This window comes from Agelaius tricolor, unplaced genomic scaffold (genome assembly GCF_023055355.1).
Source record: "Agelaius tricolor isolate 1412-34295 unplaced genomic scaffold, bAgeTri1.0.p SCAF_3, whole genome shotgun sequence".
NCBI lineage: Eukaryota > Metazoa > Chordata > Aves > Passeriformes > Icteridae > Agelaius > Agelaius tricolor.
Genome location: NW_027269263.1, coordinates 32,261,366 through 32,282,121, shown reverse-complemented (window position 1 = coordinate 32,282,121; position 20,756 = coordinate 32,261,366). Strand labels below are relative to the sequence as shown.

Sequence of the window (20,756 nt, the reverse complement as noted above, 5' to 3'; positions counted from 1 at the left end):
GCTGAATATTGTGTTTACTATAATCAAGATCCCAAATGGACAAATTCTTCTCATTCCAGCCTGGGGCTGGATACTCTATCCAAAGAGCAGATGACTCCATAGTCAGAGCAGCTATTGGCCAAGCAATAGAGATTTTGCACATCACGAGAAGGGACTCCATGATTCATCAGTGTAGTCATAGGACTGGTGCTGGCAGCAGAGACCCATCCTTAGATGCCCTTGTGGGGAGAATGAAGTGGAGACAGACTTGGACATGCAGGGTTGTGTCAGGTAAACTGCTGAACTGTTGCCTTGCTGCCTGTGGTCATACAGCAGGGTTTGATTTTCTGTTTTACTGTTCATTTTGGAGCTTTTACCATTACAGAAATAAAAATGTTGAAATAACTTGATTCAACTTTGCACATAACTGCACTTAAGGCTATGAGTCATGTGTCAGGACTAAACAATACCAGCCCTTCAGGCTCTGTGTTGTGCATTGTGCTACTTAATTTTTCAGCTCTGTAAATATTTCAGTCACTTCATGCTAAATGGCTGTTTTCCCTTCTTCCTGTGACCTTAGCATTTATAATAGAATTAAGTTTTCCAGGATGGTTTTGTCAAATTGATCTAGACGTTGGCGTCTCTGGGATGTTTATCTTCAGCAGCCTCTTTGAGATAACACCATTTGTTGTAGTGCGTAATACTAACTGCTTTGAGAAGAGAAACTGTTAATATTAGGAGTCTCCAAGGAGGAAAAATATAAATATGCTGTAGTCCAGGTTGGCGCATGGGCTTTTGAAGGACAGAAGCTGTGGGGAGGGTATGGAAAGACACACCAGTGTGAGCAGCTCACTGCCCACAGAGCCTGGGAGGTACAGGATAGATGTGTAGGCTCTTGTGCGGCAGAGCTTAGGCTGAGCTTTGAAGGAGCTGCTGATAAGGCTTATCACCTACTGAAAACAGTAATTTTACATATTTTCCTAAAGAAGGTTTTTAGCAGTATCAAGGAAAAATATCACTCTGATGTGAAAATAAATAAGGTGCTGGAGGAAAGTTTCATCTTTTTCTATGGGTACTTGTTTCGGGAATAATCTTTCTGCTGAGATGGGCTCTAGTCCTCTGTTTTCAGACACAAATGAGGATCATAAGCAGCTCTACCAAATGTATGGTGTTCTTCTGTTTCCTGAAGCACGAGGAGACTGATAGACAGGACATCACTGACTAACTCCAGATGAGCTGTGGCAGTAGCACCGTGTGCTTGGGTGGTGTACAAATCCCATGTCATTAAGTAGTGGCAGTAGCAGTGAAGTGATGTGAAAAGAAATTTGTGTGCTTCAAAATGATCAGTCCTGTGCTAAGATAATGCATCACATGACCTGTTAATAGACTGGTATAAACCCTTTCAAGCAGTAACTCAAACTAAAAACCAGTGGGCAAAGATTTTGGTGTTTTTCTTCTGAGCTTTTCTTTACAGGTAACCTGTCCTCAGCTGTGTGCATTGACAAAGGCAAATAGAGTGATGAGTCTTTACATATGTTAGGCCTTTAAAAATACATGTGTATGGATGTTCTGTAAGCATAGCTGCATGATGAAAATAAAATGGCTTGCAAGAGAGTTGGATGGCATTAGAGACTTAGAGGATCAAGTCTCTACTCTTGCTGGAAAAGTAATCAATTCTTTACAGGTGAACAGGCCCTGGTGATGAAATGATGCAGGGGACAGAATGGGAAAAACTTGTTTCCCAGGGGTGGACTGCAACTCATGAAGTCAGGGTTGAATAGTTTTGCATGCAGCAATAAACAAGACTGTCAAATCATCCTAATAGTGTGTTTCTCACCTTTTCTGAAGCAGCAGTATTTCAGAATGAAGCAAATTATATTTAATACATACATACAATGACTTTATATGTAGCATGTGTTCCTTAATTTGTTATAGAAGGTACTAATCAAAAAATCACAGTTTTACAATATATTTGTTTTCATATGTTTTGGTGCAGTCACTACTTCACTGTGAGAAGCTGTATTATCTCATCTTCATCTCAGTGTATTGTGTTTCATTTGACCAATTTAGGATGCCAACTCTTCTGCCAGTTCTCTTTGTTTTTGTCACATTTGAAAATTTCATAATCCAGAGAGAGGATGTTGTTAATTAACAAAGTCTTTTTCAAGATGACCTATAGAATCTATACTTAAAGCAAGCCTACTGCTTGTAGATGTATTAATTAAGTTTTTTTAACCTAATTCTGGTAACTCTTGCTTCAATTGCAACTCAGACTATTGGTTTTCTGCTAGGAAGATCTGTATAATAACTCAGCAAATCAGATGAGTTGCATCTATTTCTACTGGTATGGATGCTCATTTGCTTTCTTTCCTTGTGAAGTTTCTGATGTACTGAAGTTTTATTTAGCAGTCTGCTTTGATGTACTTCCTTCAACATTCTATTAGATACTGAAAACTTTCTGATCTTAAACAGCTTATCTTGTCTATTTTCACTACAGAATATGCCAAAATAATCCAATGGAAGTGTATTTATACTACCTTATTTATGAAATCAGAGATTAGTGGGTTTTAAGTTTCATTTTTTCTTTTTAGTAGTTGAAAATTACTTGAATATTCTCAGTCACTAATATTCAGTTTACTCATCACTAAGTCATCATAATTGATCTCCTAACGAATCAAAATACCAAGAGACCTCTACCTGGCAATAAGTATTATGGATATAGAGCATTAGTGTAGCATAGCAAGTTGCAAGTTCAGTTCTACTCTGCTTCCCAGAGATGGGAATGTGGTAAAGATAAAACAGTTGAGTTGAAAAGAAGATGCTCAAGTGAGACCCTATCACTCTCTACAACTTCCTGTAAGTTGTTGCAACCTAAGGAGGCTGGTCTCTGCTCCCAGGCAACCAGCAAGAGAAGAGCCCACAGACTTAAGCTGCACCAGTGGAGGTTCAGGTTGGACATCAGTAAGAAGTTCTTCACGGAAGGGCTGACTGGATATGGAATGGGCTGCCCAGGGAGATGGTGGACTCACTGTCCCTGGAGGTGTTTAAGGGAAGACTGGATGTGGCACTTAGTGCCATGGTCTAGTTGACAATATTGTGTAAGGTCATAGGTTGGACTAAATGACCTCAAAGGTCTCTTCCGACCTAGTTGATTCTGTGATGACCAGTTGCAAATTTATGAACCTTTCAGAAAAGCAATTTTCTGAGGTTTAGTAATAAGTTTCCAACAGCTATTTGATCTCCCTTTTCTTACTCATTTTCCTGCAAATATTATGTTATAAAAATAGTCTGATATTTGATGGTCTGGTTGGAGTGCAAGAGTGCATAACACAGATTTTGTCTCTGCAGTTGAATTTCAGGATGTAGAACTAAGTGGAATATGATCCTCATAATTCTGCCTCTACAGTTTGCAGATTTCATCATCAAAGGGCAGATTGAATGTCAACAGGCAATATGGAAGAAGGCATAATAAATGTGTTACAGCACTCTCAGTGATGACTCTAGAGATTTGAATGAGGAGGATGGTAGTTTCTCTCTCAGTAATTCCTAACAGACTGGAATGAAGTTACATTCTCCTTAAGCAGAAGTGTGATAAAATATAGGCATTCTAAAATTTGTTAAAAAACCCTATGAAACCAACAACAATGAAAACCCCAACACCATAGCAGTGTGAGATTTACTAATTTTCTAATCCTGTGTATTTGAAATATAGCATGGTAATGAAACGAATTTATAGAATAGAAAGAAGCTGTAAATGAAGGTGATGAATAGGCACTGAGTGTGTTGTTTCATTTGTTTAGTTTTCATGGTTCATGAGAAAACTATGGAGACAGTGTGAGTCATCTGATCCTGCATTTTAGTATTGTAATATAGTATGGTAGAAACAGGTAAGGCTTACCTTGGAAGGTAAAACCATAGAAGCTAAGGCTGATTTAGGCTGGGAACAGAGTAGCTGGTTCAAAAATGCATGAAATAAATTGCATTTTCTGAAGAGATCTTTAAATGAAACATATGTAAGGGAGTGTTGGTGGCAAAGCAGGGGAAGGCTAGGCTGAGATGAAACCAAAGAAGTGGACGCATTGAAGTAAAAAAAAATTATGTATGTGTGCATATTCATTTAGCTGCTGATTTTTAGATTTGGAAGCCTGTTTTCAGATTGTCAATGAAGTTTCATTGGGTTGTGTTCCTTTTTGCTAAATTTTGGTTTTGAAGAAATAGAAGGAAGGTAGCATGAGATCCAGTTGGTGGATTACTTTATATGCATAGATTTATTGTTTCTTGATGTAATTGAATGCAGCGATAGTGAGATACCAAAATAATGATGCTGTCTGATCCAAAACCAACTGAGCTAGACAGGGAAGAAAACAGAATGATGACTTTTTGGTCAGGCCAGAAAAACTGCCTCTTGTAAGCTTGAAACCCAGATGTTTTCCCACTGACCTTGTGGTAATAGATCTGTCATTGCAACATCTCTGCTCCAATTACAGGGCTTGTTGGAGGTATTATTCTTCTGTTTCTACTGTGTGTGCTATTATCTTATGTCAATTGTGGTGTAATCCCCATCCTCATCCTCGTGCACAGTCTTGTAAACCATGGTGATCTATGTGATGTGGGTTAATTGAAGGGAAAGGAAGTCCTGTGAATCAGCAGTAAGAGGCATTAGCAGATTATTATGTTTTATTGGCTCCTCATTATACAAGCTTTGAAATCTGGAGAAGACTTCCTTTCAGAGGTGGGGGGCTGGGGAGAAGAATCTGCATTTCATATCAGCTGCCATACCAGGCTGCCCTCAGGCTACCTTATTTGCCCTTCTTTTTTTTCCCCCCCCCCCCTTTTTTTTTTTGGTTGGATATCTCTTTGTCTTAAGAGCTGGTTAATTTCTTTTTGTGTTGCAGCACTGTTATTTTTTGCCTTTTGGAATAGTTTGAATGCAATGTGTGTTAAAAAAAGGCAATGAGAGCTTGGTTTTATTTTGGGTAAGAGCTCTTGCTCTTGGGGGAGGCCAAAGAAAAGACATCCTGCAAAAGAATTACGATTCATCAGTTTTAGTGACTGACATGTATCTTAATAACCCTTTGCTCTAATTGGCATTTTAATTAAAGATGACATTTTAATTGGTTATTTTACCAATTTAGCTCGGTTATTAGCATCAGCTACTTCTTTCATTACAGATAATTTATCTATGCCATCTCAATATCCATACTAGATATTTTAAAAAAGTATTTTGCTGTTCTGACAAAAATGAAATCCTTTTTTCTTGCTCCTCCAATGCACTTCCTACTGCTTGATCTGAGACCTGCGGTGTTTGCCATTGAAAAATGTGGAATAAATGTATCATAAATAGTCAAGATGAGCAATAAAAATATCTCAATAGCAAATAACTATAAGTTAATTATCATTGTTGATACATTAAGTCTTTAGAATGCAAACCAACTGTGCAATATTACTTATAGCTTGTCTGTTCTTGTCTGGCTATGCATTTTTCAGGCATTTAGAAATATAGTCTTGTAATTATTTCCTTCACTATTCTTACTCCATCCTGGTTTTGCATATGATGTTAATTTCATATTTTGAATTTTACATGAAGGTCAATAGAAAACATACTCTTAAGTCTGAGATATAGTAATAGGATATCCTTCTAGAAAATAGGAGAGTGCAAAATATTCACAGGGAACAGAAAACACCCATAAGTACTGCACAGAAACTTCAAGAGACACCCACATAACAAAATAAAGTCAGCATGGGGCAAAGGTATGTGCTTAATAGGGTTTATTAATATTGAGATTTTCATTTATCTTTGAAAAAAGATCCTTGGGTTGATTAGGAAAGCTAGAAGCTTCAAAGAGGCCCACAGGAGCTCAGCTGGGGCCCTGAATAGGCTTTGAAAATTCCAGCTTAAGAACATTTACCCTCAGCAGCTTTAGGTTCTCCATTATTATATTTTGCTTTTTAAGTAGCTGCCATGTTGTTGTCACCACATTGTGCCACAGAGGAAAGAAGTGTGGATGAAATGATTGTCGATTCTTTAAATATGCCTTTCGAGAGCTAATTAATATTAAGCACTTGAAAATTGTCTGGCAAAAGGGCATGATAAAAATGGAATATATGAGAAAGAGTTTTTTATCATGAAAACAGCAGACTACTTTTAAATACTAGTGCAAGAGAACTAAGGGCTCCTCTGAGGTGCCAAATTGACTATGTTGCCTGATCCTGTACCCAGAGAATATATGCACCCTGGGCAGCAGTAGGGCAAATTATCCCACCTGTGTGCCTGCCTGTCATAGATGGACTGGCTCCAGCTTTCCTCCCGGCTATGCTAAAAATGACATTTAATAGCTGCTTTTGAGATCATAGCTTTTTTTTACTATGGGTGGTTGCCTTCTGTGAACAGGATCTTCTCCATTTCATTTTTCATTCTGTGCTAATGAAGGACATGGTGTTAAATGGTTTATCTAGCACAACAACAATTTTTATATAAAGGAAAGAGAGCTCACTAAACAAGGTGATGAAATGTGAATCTCATGGTCATTGTCATTAATTCTTTCCCCATTTCACGTGGAGATAGGAAATTGTGTTCTTGTAAGTGCGAATGGCTGCTGAGATGCTTCTCAGCCTGATTGTAGGAGCTGGACCAGAAAGTGATTTGCTTATAAAACGTTAACATTGTTTTCATTACATTTTATTTTTGAAAATATTATGCAGAGAAATGTTGCTATAAGTACTTAATGAAACAATTTCAGGTCATAAGTAATAATAAGGGTCTCTGCATTTTGACTGTATTGTGCTACTAATATCTGTTGTAAAATGCACAGATAACCTGTCTTTGTTACTAGTCCAGTTTTTGTGAATCAGTAATGAAAATTGGCTATGCTTATTTGTTTAAACTCATTTTATTAAGGAGTAAGAATAAAAAAGGGGTAAGGTGGGGGGGAGGATGCATGACTTTGTTTTTTTGCTCCTAGAAATTAGTAGCATGTTCAAGGTAAGCAAGTGTGTTCATAATATAGAGACTCTAAAAGCCTAACCAGATTTTAAAAATTGCTTTAAACACGACTTTTTTTAAAAAATATTGTGAAGAACAAATTCCATTTTTGGCTCATTGGAAGAGAGCCTTATACTGCTCTCAGTGATCTTTTCTGTATGTATGAATTCAGATATATTTAAAGCAGAACATAATTGCTCCAGTTGAAGGTATTGATGTTTAGTGTGTGTGTCCAGCACTGTAATGGAGTGCTAATAAAACTTGCTGATCTCAGAGCAGTAAGTTCCTCTAGACTGTAAATAGTAGAGTACAATTTGAACTTACTGAGAAGTTATGCATAGAAATATCTAGCTGAGAGAGTTAGCTGAGGCTTTTTTTTTGTTATTATTTGTTTACAGTATAGCTGAGTATATGTTTTATTGCTTACAAATCTTACTTACCCATCCCCAACTCAAACTCTTATGGAGCACACAGCTTTTTGCTTGCTTCAGTTACATTGAATGACCAGGTTATGAATTTTCACAATGATTTTTGTGCAAAAGACTGTGTTCTGCTTCCTATTATCTAGGAATGTTGTGTGCGTAAATGCTTAGTTGCTGAGTTGGACTGGTTTGCTTTCTGCTGTTCTTTTGGAGAAAGCTTAGTGAAATGCTTCCATAACCCCAAATGTTTCACAGCTTTCCCTTTTATTTCTGTATTCAAGGGTTCTATATTAGAGATCCATTTTCAGTCAGAGGATGTCTGTGCTGAATAGTCTTGCAGCCGATCGATACTGCTCCTAATGTGGCAGGATAAAGCTGTATGTTCCACTCCAGGGGACTGCCTTTACTGCCTGTGCAGCTCCCCACTGCCTGCCAAGACCGGGCTTGGCTTGTTGATGTAGTGGTATGGGGAACTAGGCTGTGGGCTGTAAAGGCTAACAGGCTCAAATTAAACAGAGGTGTTCTCAATTTTGTGGTACTGAGAAATACAGAGAAGTCTTTTTCTGAACTGCAGTATCTAAGCTAGCTTGGTAGGCTGCGTGGTAACGCTAGTCTCTGATGACAGCAGGCATCCAACATGCTGAGGATTTAACGCTCTCAGGCAAGTGCTTTCCTCTGTGTATCAGTTTCTGGTAAGGATGAGCTGTCACCACTTGATGTGAGTGGAGAACAGAGGTCTCCTGAGATAAGGCTTCATTATACTTCCTGAAGAACCATTAAATTTCTATCACTGCAATATGATCCCCTCCTTGGGTAAAGACATTGTTTTCCGAGCCTTTTCTTCTGTCCTAGCCTCTACTTGTATGATGCTGTATTTTTTTTTAAATTTACAAACAGCAAGAATGTAGAAATACATAAGTAGTAATAATTCTGTGTTTCCACAGAATCACTGTGCTGGAAGAGACCCTGAAGGTAATTCATTGCAACCCATGCCCTAACACCTAAACTAAACCATGGCACCAGTGCCACATCTAGTCTTCTTTTAAACACTTGCAGGGACGGTACAGCTAAACAGTCCCAGCTCTCTCAGTTGTTCCTCACAGGGTTTGTGTTCCAAGCCCCTCACCCAGCTTCATTGCCCTCCTCTGGATGCACTCAAGCATCTCAACATCCTTCCCAAACTGAGGGGCCAGAACTGGACACAGCACTCAAGGTGTGGCCTCACCAGTGCCCAGTACAGGGGAAGAATGACCTCCCTGCTCCTGCTGGCCACACTGTTCCTGATAGAGACCAGGATGCCCTTGGCCTTCTTGGCCACCTGGGCACACTGCTGGCTCATGTTCAGCTGGCTGCAGCCCAGTAGCCCCAGGTCCCTTTCTGCCTGAGCACTGTCCAGCCACACCATCCCCAGTCTGTAGTGTTGCAGGGGGTTATGGTGGCCAAAATACAGGACTCAGCACTTGGACTTGTTAAACTTCATCTTATTGGACTCTGCCCATCTATCCAACTATTCCAGGTCTCTCTGCAGAGCCCTTCTCCCTTCCAATAGATCGACACACACTTGCAGCTTGGTGTCGTCTGCAAATTTACTGATGAAAGACTCAATTCCCTCATCCCGGTTGTCAATAATGATATTGAACAGAACTGGCCCCAGCACAGACCCCTGAGGGACACCACTGGTGACTGGCCCCAGGTGGATGCAGCACTGTTCACCACCATCCTCTGGGCCTGGCCATCCAGCCAGTTCCTAACCCAGCACAGAGTGCTCCTGTCCAAGCCATGGGCTGCCAGCTCCTCCAGGGGTGTGCTGTGGGAGACAGTGTCAAAGTCTCTGCTGAAGTCCAGGTACACAACATCCACAGCCTTCCCTGCATCCACCAGGTGGGTCCCCCTGTCCTAAAAGGAGACCAGGTTGGTCAAAACTACCTGCCCCTCCTAAACTCCTGCTGGCTGGGTCTGATACCCTGGCCATCCTGTAAGTGCTGTGTGGTGACACTCAATATAAACTGTTCCATAACCTGGGTACTGAGGTCAGGATAACCAGCCTATAATTACCACGGTCCTCCTTCCCACGCTTATTTTTAATGAGCGTCACATTGGCCAGCTTCCAGTCCTCTGGAACCTCACCAGCGAGCCAGGACTGTTGGTAAATGGTGGAGAGTGGCTTTGCAAGCTCATTTGCCAGTTCCCTCATCATCCTGGGATGGATCCTGTCTGGTCTCATGGATTTATGAACTTCAAAAACATTTTCATGCAGAATATCATAGTGACATGATGAAAAATCATACATTCTTATTGCGTCACCTAGACAACATTCATATCACATTCCTTTGTATAAATTTGTGGAATTTGGGAAGCAGTGCTCTATTTTTAAAAACAAATCAATATTGTACCAGTATTTCAATGTGGTTGCTATATTATCCAGTAATAACTGTAACAATCTTTATTTTGGTTGAGGCTGTTTAGGCTGGTTCATCTAAATTACTAAAAGAAAAAGTTGGGTTTAGTTATGGGAAAGTAATTGTGGTACATTATAAGATGTACCAAGATTTTGTATCTATCTGAAATCTGTGCATGTTATTTAATAGCAGTCATTGAATTTTTGTGCAAGTTTGCATTGAGTGTGTAAAAAAAGTGTGGAGCATTTTTCTGCATAAAAATAATATTCCGTGTATGTTGACTGTATTTTTAGATGCAGTAATATGTTCAGGATTACCCTTTTATTCTGAAATGTTATTAGCTGTCAAAAATTGTTATAAATGATCAAATCGAGAGCCAAACTTATAAGAAAATTTAGCAAAGATTTATTAATTTGTCTGCGAGACCAAATTTCGGTTGTCAGAAATCACCACAGCCAAGGGCAGCATCGAGCCTGGGATCGGCGCTGGGTGAACACACGAGTCTGACACCCGAATGTCAGAGTCTCCCCTGTTCACAAATGGTGCTTCGAACAGCGAGTTCTTATACAGTTTATTCTGCTGGAGGCAGAGATGACCAAATGTTCTTTGTGTCTCTTCACATGCAGAACCGAGGCTTTACATGTGTAGAGGTAGACAAAGATCCAGTCCAGGTGTCGCGATGTTGTCAGAGAACTTCGGGGAAATCAGCCTTCACATGCATCAGGGTGGTGCCATGATCATCGTGGTAGATGTAATCATGGAGGCGATACTCACTCTTGAGTGGTCCGGTGACCGGGGAAGCCGGCGATTATCGCCCTGGAAGTTTCTATTCTTACGTTAAAGAACCCGATGTTATCTCAATGTTGTCCGGGAACTAGATGTATATGAATAACACACTGCTCCCGGCCAGGGTGGTCGAAAGACATAATTTGGATCTTACAATATTTTATACATTAATAGCATGAATTATCTCTACCATATACTACAAAAATTAATAGGATGGGGACATCTTTTTAGGGTGAAAACTTTTAATGTTTGTACACAAATATATAATGGAATTAATTACAGAAAGTTCTTCGGTAGGTACTGTTTTTATGGTAGAGTACATAATACATTTTGCAGAACTGTTTCAGTCATCTTTTTGCCAGTCTGTGCATCTGGTGAACAAAATAATTAAATTTGAGTTTTTAATTTCAGAAACTAGATTTTTTAAAATCCAGTTGCTAAATTTCTGAGTTTTTTCCATACCTGATTTCTGATTATGTAAGGCTAATGGTAAATTTGGTTTGTTACACATATGAGATGCATGTATTATCCAGCTAAATACTGTTCACAACTCCATGTGTGTTTTATCACGTGAAGCAATTGTGCTTATTTTGTTATTGTGGATGATCTCTGACCTTTGCATTTCTTTATCTTGAATGGTACAGATTGTGTGTGTTGATTACCAAGAGTGTCTGGGAGGCTGACAATATTTAGATGTAAATACAGCAGTGCAAGTAGGGCACATTGTGGTCTATTTCAGCAGTGTGTTTGTGACATGAATCACATTTTAATAATTGGAAGGGCAAATTACAAGACAGCTGTCTCAGCAGAGAAAATAAGAATTGTTTGCATTGATAATTAGCATTTCTTTTTTCTTTAATTATTGCCCATTTCAAATAGAGTTAATTTTTGGCACTTTTTGAAGGGCTGGAACATGTGTTTGTTTAAAAAGAGGAATAGAACATCTGGTAGCTCACCTCAGCTGAGTTGTAGATCAGTGTTGTCATCAGTTTTAACTACTAAACTGTTCTTATCTCAACATAAATGTTTTTTTTCGATTTCCTACCCCATTCCATCAGGGTGGGAGGGAGAAAGAGGTTGAGCAAACAGCTGTACCATGCTCAATTTTCAGCTGGTCTTAAAATCACAACATAGATCCTGTAGTTAACATGGATGAAGGTGGATTAATAACCAGAAATTCACTGTTAAAATTTAGCTTTTAGGATCTGAGGAAAGTTTGATATTAAATGTATGAGAGTAAAAATTGCTTAGATATGAGAAACAAAATCAAAAGCAGTACAGACAATGTAATTCATGCAATAAGTAGTAGAAGATATTACAAATACTATTACAAAACATGTTGCAAACCGAGCCTTTGATTTAAATTTCTCTAATCTCACTGTGTGACAAAGAATCACAGAATCTCTAAGTATAATCACAGGATATGGGTGAGGGGGGAACTTGTAGCTAGGTCAGGGATACATGTTACTCAGATCTAAGGAGTGGTATTGACACAGGTAGAACTCATAAGATTGTCCCAGTTATTGTTATTTTTCAGGGCAAGTAACTTGTATGATGCAATAAGGAGATTGTCAGTGTTATATTACAGAAATAGGTCAAGCTATGTCTGCTAAGAAAAGACTGTGTCAAAAAAATGTTCTGCATATTAAGAGGCAAAAAACCTCTCAAAGCTGTTTTAAAGCTTTGAAAGAAAATAGCCAAAGGCCTACTTTCAAGTGTCCTACTTTTGGCCAGGACAGAGTTAATTTTTTGTAGTAGCTGAGGAGTTATGACTAGGAGGTTTATCTGTATTATTTCACAGTCAATACCTGGGATTGGGAAAAGGGTCTCTCTTTTGCTTTTGAGAAGGATGTTCCTTCCAGTGGGAGAAAATGTGGTGGGGAAGAGCTGATTGGTCTTGGATTGCTGTTTACTATTGCAGGCTTTCTTTGGAAGTCCTTTCTTTGTCTTACAACTTTTCCTATTAATATTGTGGCTGTTACTGTTTTCTTATTTCATTGCTCTTTCTAGTGAATGGTTCTTATCTCAACCCATGATCTATGCTTTTTGTGCACCCATTGGCCGAGGGAGAGGGAAGCAAGTGTGGTGTGGTTTTAGCAGGACTAAATTGGGGAGCATCATTCCTAAACCACAACAAGTTTTATTGTTGACTCGAGTAGCCGTAGAATACACTTTCTTAAACATAAATGAAAAAGAGGGAAAAGTTTGAAGTACTTGAGGTGTATTTTTGCCTTTCCTACTTAAAAGGAATCAGTAAGTTTTTGTGAGACAGTTGAAAAACTATCTGCCAAGTCAACATTAAACTTTTAAGAAAAAAGAGGCATAGCTCTCAGTGAAGCAATTGTTGTAGGCAACTTTGTGTGAAAGGAGAAGATTCATTTCCCCTGGGGTAGCTCAGTTATTGTGGCAGCCAGCATTTTTACACCTGTAACAAAACAGAAAAATCTGTTGTTCCTGGGCATCCACTTTGAATGAGGAGATAGCTGGTAGATTACTTGTATGGGATTGTTCCAGTAGGACTTGATTAGATTTGTTGGTGTGTTTAGACTTCGTTTGTTTTTTGGGTTTTGGTTTTTAGTTTTTTTTTCTTTTTTTTTCTCTCTTTTTTTCATATGGCTTCCTAGCATTTGTTTGAATGTATGAGACTCACGTAGTCCATCCTTTAAGATGCGTGGTTTGAAGGAAAAGATTCCTCTCACCCGATTTTGTACATACAGCAAAAGTCTGTGCATTCCAAAGCCACTTAGGTCATTATTCCTCTAGGTCATGATTCATCTCAGCTAGTTTGGATGAGAAGAATTCCATTCTAAAAATGCCTATTTATTTTCTCAAACTATAGCGAGACCACCAAGCCATGATTTCAGACTTATGCAACGTTTGTTCAGATGAATCCAACTCAACATTGTCCCTCAGACACAGGTTAATTTGGTGTACCTAGTGATGCAAATCTCTTTACAAGTCAAGTGTGACATTCTTTGAGTATGCTATTGTCTTGAGACATAATTTAAGTGTTCATGAGTGAACATGTGCTCTAGGTAGACACAAAGACCTTATACTTCCCATAACAATTATTTCCTAGATGTTACCTCAACCCCTTTTTAGTTCTACATTTTCAGTAAAGCTTATGACTGTCTAGTTATTCCTGTATTTCCAGTCCACGTTATTGTTAGTTAAATCTCTTTTAACATAATCTGTGAATAGACTTCCATCTTTGAGATTTTTGGTAACAACTGATAAAGTGCTTTGACGTCTTAAAATGCAGTGGTACTCTCAAGGTCTGTTCGAGTTTCACTTGAATGGACTGAGACCTAAGATAAAAATCCAAGTTTGTTAAGATACTAGTATTAATAAAAGAAGATTTTAATGTGTTGCAAATTGGGAGGTTACAATCAGTATTTAAAAATATATGGTGTTAGCAATAATCTGTGTTGGTAAACATTGATACAAATTGCTTGAAGAATGTAAAATTCAGCTTAAATTTTAAGTCAACCCATCTTTTGAGAAACTTCTTAGAGGATTCTTTTCTATTGGGCTGTTTAACATTCTCATGTGGGAAGCACTGTGAGCTGTGTCACTTGGGAGTTTGGAGTAATAGCAGAATACAGCATTAGAAAATACAATGTAGTAATGTATTCTGCACTGGCAGATCAGGAAGCAATTTACCCAGAAGGTCTTCCCAGCCCAAATTTAAACTAGTTTGTGATGCAGTGATTGTGAGGACAAACTTCTACCATCAAAGGTCATCTTTTTATTTCACCATTAAGACTGCACCGCCTGCTGATGCTTTTTGTCTTCAAATATTTGAAATATTTTTTGTCACTTGGGTCTTTCTATAAAAAATGTTTATAGTCCTTTTTCATCCCCTTTTCCCCCCTCTCTTTACCTCCTTCCCCTACCCCAAATTGGCAGTCTCATTTGGTCAGTTTTCTCTCTGCTCTGAAGTCTCCAGGAGTTGTTGTTTCAGCCACATACTTGCTTGAATCAATTGACTTAATTGCAGGAGACTGGTCTGGACATGGATTGAATGCTGAGGTAACAGAGCACTGTTTGCAATGTTTGATCAGCACCTATATGTAATTTCTTGTGATGAGCATGAGGTTCACCCGAAAAGGCTGCCATTGAAGCAGCTGTGAAATTGTCTGTGAGCATAGGTAATATTTTTTGCTTTATCTCTTGTACCAGGCATTGAGTTAAAAATATTCTGAAAATGCAGCTGAATCTTTTATCCAATTGAACTATTTAGCAAGCCTTGACAGATCAAGAGAGGCTGTGTAATTTAATGATATTCTTAAGTTTCAAGAACTTAGATTTATCAAGTTGGGGAGAATAAGTTATTTCCAGTAAAGTAGGAGAGGTGGATTTAAGTATTTCATGTAAGAGTAACTGGCAACCCTTCAGTATGCTGTTTTTGTGTTTGAATATGTAAATTGCTCAAAGTAGCAACATACGTGAAACTTTACATGTGCTCCTGTTGGTCATGTTCACAGCCTATGAACCAGAGAGACATCACCTCCCCTTGGGCTGCATTCCATTCATGGATGGTAGCAAAGTTTTAACATAGATGGGGTATTGCAATATACCAGATATATTAGTCTCCATAGGGCTACCATACATCAACATATTTCCCAAAGCCCAGGGGCCTTTTTCTCCCTAGAAATTTTGTAAAGTGCACCAAAAAAGTGTTTATGCAATTTTTCTGGGTTTTTTTTATGTCTTGGCAATCTGATAGAGCAATAGCTGTAAATGATTAAAACTCCCAGAAGATTGGCCACTGCTCAGACACAGGTCAGCTGCATCTTTTTTCAGCATGCCAATCAAAACTTAAAAGAAAGAGAAATGAAGGCTTAATAGCTCCCTAGGAAACAAAATTTCAAAGGTATGTCAGCTCTCTGCTATTTTTGATTAGCCTTTCTCTTTCTCATGAGCCTCATAAATAGTTTTCTTGCATAAAGAGGCTGCTTTGGTTAATGGGTCAGAGCAATTTAAGATCCTTGTAGGTGCACTTACATTGTTTGATTGAATTGTATTTTCTTGCTTACTCTTTCTATTGTATACCTAGAATATGAGAATATGCTTTCTGTATTCCCCTTCATTTCCACCTCAGTGTTGTCTTTCTCATATCCCATCCAGGTTTTTGGTAGGGTTTGGAGAATATTTGCCTATCTTCTTTTTTAAGGTAGCTCTTTTATTATACATGCAGAGTTATAAAAAATAATACAAATATTGCAGAGTATTTAGCATGTGAATAAATAAGGAATATTCAGTCTTCCTATTGTTTTCCAAACGTTAGAAACGTAAAAGCTACACCATACTGTTTTCATCTATTTCAGTAGTACAGAGGAACATTCAAAACAAGTTTAGACAGAAATGGAGAAATATTCCACTGAAAATGGAGTTGATATAAGGTGGAATTTGTCCTTTGTAGCATGTCTGCAGAAGTGCTGTAAGGCACAGTGAAATGTAGATGTTTGATGAATCTCTTAAGAGACGGCATATGTAGCAGGGCAGTGCTGGGTAAGATAACCAAATATCATTTAGGTCTGATGCTCAGATCTTTGCACAGAGTACTGTACATGCAACAAAACTGTCATCCCTCACAACAAATCTTTAGGAGACATCAGAGTAAAAGGCCAGACTGGACTATCTCTTAAAAATAGACTTTGTATTCCCTTTCTTATGCTTCTTTATCTCTGATACTCAGGGGCAAAAGAATTGGATGATGGAAGAGAGAAGGCATTCCTATCTGGTACTGGTTCCAAACCTGAAATAAAATTATCATGTAATAGCAGCTCTAAATTCTGTATAGAGAATTTAGCCTGTTTGATGGAGGTTGATGGAGGTAAGATAAAAAGGATTTGAGAAAACCAGAAAGATTTGAGTTGTTGTACCATTTATAACAATAGTTTCTGAGAATAGAACAGTCTCATATAAATGTGTGTATTTACATATATAGATATGATTTTAAAATTTTTTCCTAATTAATTATGTGCACCGGTGTTAATTTGTGCATTCAGTTTGATTTTTGAGGCAATTGGTATCCTGCTTAGCAGAAAAGCATTTCAAGGATGTAAATATTAGAGCGCCCTTTATCTCTTTCTTAATCCATACAAATCTGAAAATATATGTTTTAATATGCATTGACTAGAGCCAGGAACAATGCAAACAGTTGTGATTTTATCCTCACTGATAATGTGGTGGCTCCACATAGTATTCTGTGCTGAAGAGGGGTTTTGCCCTATGAATAAATGCAGAGGATAAAGTGACACCACTTACAGAAGTAATACAAAATGCACTTAATAAAGGAAATATCATCTCTGGACTTGTCCTTATGGGGTCACTTTTTATCTAAGTAAAAACCATTACATTGTTTAGAAAGAGCTGTAAACACCGCAGCTTTTTGTATTGCTGCGAATCAGGCATGTGTTTGGAACAGAATTAATTTTGTATCAGAATAAATAATTCTGTAGGCAAGCCTCAGTGCTTAGAGATACGTTTTTGGCTCACCAGCTGCCTTCCCAGACTGCTTTTATCTGGTGCAGACAAGCCTTTCTATGGCACTTCTATCATGTGTGTGTGCAGAGAACAGATACTGGCTTCTTATTCTGAATGCTGGCTAAAAGCAATGTTCCCTGGAATTGCTCTCAAAATCCTCCAAGAGTCAACATCATCTTCTTTTTCTGATAACTCTTTGTGTGCCTGATCATAATGTTTGAAGTTAGACCCATACAGAGAGCCTTAACATTTTCTCCCTGTGGGAAAAGACTACAAAGAAAGATAAGAAGCTTTCATGGTTACAGGTTTTTTAAGGCCATTGTGAAACTATTGCTATGAGTAAGTTATTAGTGCCATACTGGGGTGCCACATCATCTAGAAGATTGATAGGATCATGTGAAGTATGGAAGTTACACCCCTGATATTCCTGACCTGCCAGTCTTCAATGTGAATCCGAATCATTTTGCAGAACATCAGTGGTGAGCCTTATCAGCATCCAGGACAGTGGGGCAGAGCATGCCTTGCACAAGATGTGCCCCACTGCCAATCTCAAGGGAGTCATAGTGTCTTCATACTCTCCCACCATTTCTCTCAGCCATGCTGCCATCCCTGGGAGCACTGCTGAGCAAGAACCAAGGCTGGTTTGTGTTAACTTTAGCCGTACACTGAGGTTTGAGGGTGGCTCTTGTTTTTGGTCCTGGCATACACGCTGTTGTGTTTGAAATAGGTAAATGGGTATTGTCTCCAGTTTGTTCTCCCTAGCAGCCCCAAAATTCCACATCTATTATAACTGCACATAAACCATAATAATGAGGTATTAGTACTGAAAATTGATATTGTGTCCTTCTAAAATTTGCATGGCATTTCCTATCAGCATATCCAGAAAATAGTTATCTATATTTCCAGAAATTCTTTAATAAAAACATAACTCTTATTAAGCATAGACCATTATCAGTGCAGCTGATAATACCCAGGATGCGATTCAGTAGACTTACACAAACAAGAAAATTTGAAAGGTGCAAATTACAGTCATAGTTTTATACCTGGACCTGTCTCAAAATTGCTATAATGATAGGGCAAAATTTGAGAATGCCCATGTGGGCACAAGAGGATTTTAGAAAAGGTAATCTGTTGAATCTCTAACATAGCCCTTGCCCCCACCATTGCCAATGATAACAACCACAGAGCAGTGTTTTGGTGTGAAGCCTCCCATGTAGCCATCAGAGTGTACCTTATGTGGTCATGGAGTTTTGAAACTCCTGAAGGCCAATGATGAGGGGAAGAAACCTAGGGAAAAACCTCATTATCTAAAGTTTTCCTACAGCACCTTTTTTTTTTTCCTTTGTAGATTTTGTAGAACTATTAGAATAGACTAAAACAGTACTTGCTTACAACTGCCCCTCCCTGAACATTCTTCTCAACCAGGTTGATCTGCAAAATCCAGCGTCTGTAAAGATATTTGTGTTAACTTCCATGAAATATTTAATGAATGTGCCACTTACAGGAAAATATTATTATTATTACTACTGCTACTACTAATACATGGAAGAGGCTGCAGGGAGCTTGAGGATTCTGGTTGCTTTCTGAAAATCCTGTCAGTGTAAACTTTTCAGGAGCTATCTGTGATGACAGTAAGGGAAGGACAGAAAGGATAATTCTGGTTAATTCTGAGAATATATTCTGGGGTTGTTGCCCACTGGTCTGTCAGTAACCTGTAGCTGACAGAGAAGTAGAAGATATTTCAGACACATTTCACCTGACTTAAGTCCACTTGAATTTAGGCAAGTATTTGAGATACTTAAACCAGAAATTCATCGCCCTGAATGCTTTCCATAGTTTCTCTAGAGGAGGAAGTCACTAACCTCCACCCCCCAGCCCTGATCACAAATAATTTCCACATAGTATTTTCCTCATTGTGTTATCTAACAAGAAAGTCTAAAGATGTTCATGGCTTGGATAGCTTGCTCTACTTCCTTTAGGCCTGTGTTTCCAGTGTTAAGTGCATCTGGAAGACTCTATTACTATAAGTATCTCAAAATTATTAAAAATGGTTATTGAATGAGAGTTTTTGTGTCTGTTAGGAGAATAAAATTGTAAAAAAGCTCTAACTCACCTTGACCTCTATATTTGTAGGTGACCTACTAACAATCTGTTATTTAGTCTATGATCATCATGCTATCCAGGACTATGGATACTTTATTCTGTGATTGTGTGTATGTTAAATATCAGTGTTAAATAGTGAATAATAAATTTGGTTCCACTGTAAAAAAAAATGCCAGTGAAGAGCATTTAATTACAGCTGTTTATGTTGAAAAGGCTGAAGACCATGGAACAAGCAAGAATTGCCACCCTGTGCTTTGCATGTTAGAAGTAATGAGGGCAGTCCAAACAGAATTATTTGCATTCTGTCCAACTTTGGCTTGAAAACACCATGCTGTTCCACAGAATAGCTTAATTGCCTAGCATAGCATAATTGCCAGGCATGGGAAGTAATATAATTCACATGTCTGACCATGAAATGAACCAGAGAAACTGCTGGGCTTTAACAGCTTGGTTTTGACTTACCTTGGCTTTACAGCTGTTCTAAGCATGAATCCAGATGTTGATCCCTGCAGCGGTATCTCATGTTTCATCTTCCTGCATCCAGCCATTATGGTTTTGTGCATTCTGTGGATCTGTGAAACTCTCAAATGGGGGAAATCGCACGTGGGGGTGGGAACAGGCTGCACCTGAGAGTGATATCTGGTTCTGTCCTGCTGTGCTTCAGATTCTGTGAAAACGGGGTGAGAAAAGCTATGTGTGCTTGGGAAAGTTATAGTAAATTATTGAATCTGGCTTGCTTCTTAATCCAATAAAATCATAAATTTATGGGAGATTTTAACAGCATAGTTTTGGTGACTACTTCCTATTTTATGGGCAGTTAACACCTTAGTCTTGTTTTTATTTCAGTGACTTTCCTCAGGATGCTCAAAATAATGAATAGAAAAATGGTCTCTAAGCATTTGAGTTTCCTTTGGTGAGTGTTTGTAATACACTGCTTATCTGCAGAAGGAGGTGATTCTCAAAAGTTAGAATAGCAAGGAGAATTCATTTGATTTTGAGGTCAGATGTATCAGGCTAAAGTGGTGTTTTGGTAACAAGCTGTCTGGGTATATGTTCTCTCATACAGTAGCTTAGTGTACGATTGTTTATATTCCTGTGGTTCCCCAAAGCAAATGCATCTTCTGTTTGTTTCTAGTTATTTTTGTAAAGGATTTGTTCTTATGGCTTGATTAGTCCTTTATTGCTATCATGTTCAATTGGATGTGAAGATAAATGTGGATAAGAATAGGTGCCTCACACTGTGGTGTTGAGAGTTAATACAATTTTGTTTCTTGTTGGAACACTCTTTAGTCCGGGGAAGAAATTGTATCTCACAGGTACTATGCTATCAGTGCTTCTTTGTATCAATATTGATCTCTTGATTTTTGTCTCATTTTTGGGTAAATCTCACCCTTGAGCCTTTTTCCTATTTATAACTGGATCACAGTAAAAAAAGCTTTGGGGTGGGAATTGGCATTTCAAGGAGGATTTTTTTGTCCATTTTTAATTTAGTGTTTTCAGTATTTTAGTCAAATAGTCTTGGCTTTTCTCTTCACTATAACTTCTCCTTTACACCGGTAGCTGGAACTCACTAGCTGTTCTCAGTGAATACTC

The 20,756-nt window shown here is 38.4% G+C and overlaps 1 protein-coding gene across 2 annotated transcripts in view; it reads left to right on the top strand.

Annotated features, from left to right (window-relative positions):
* The window catches only part of NAV3 (neuron navigator 3), a 511,162-nt gene that overhangs the window by 108,608 nt on the left and 381,798 nt on the right, over positions 1–20,756 (top strand). The window lies entirely within an intron of this gene.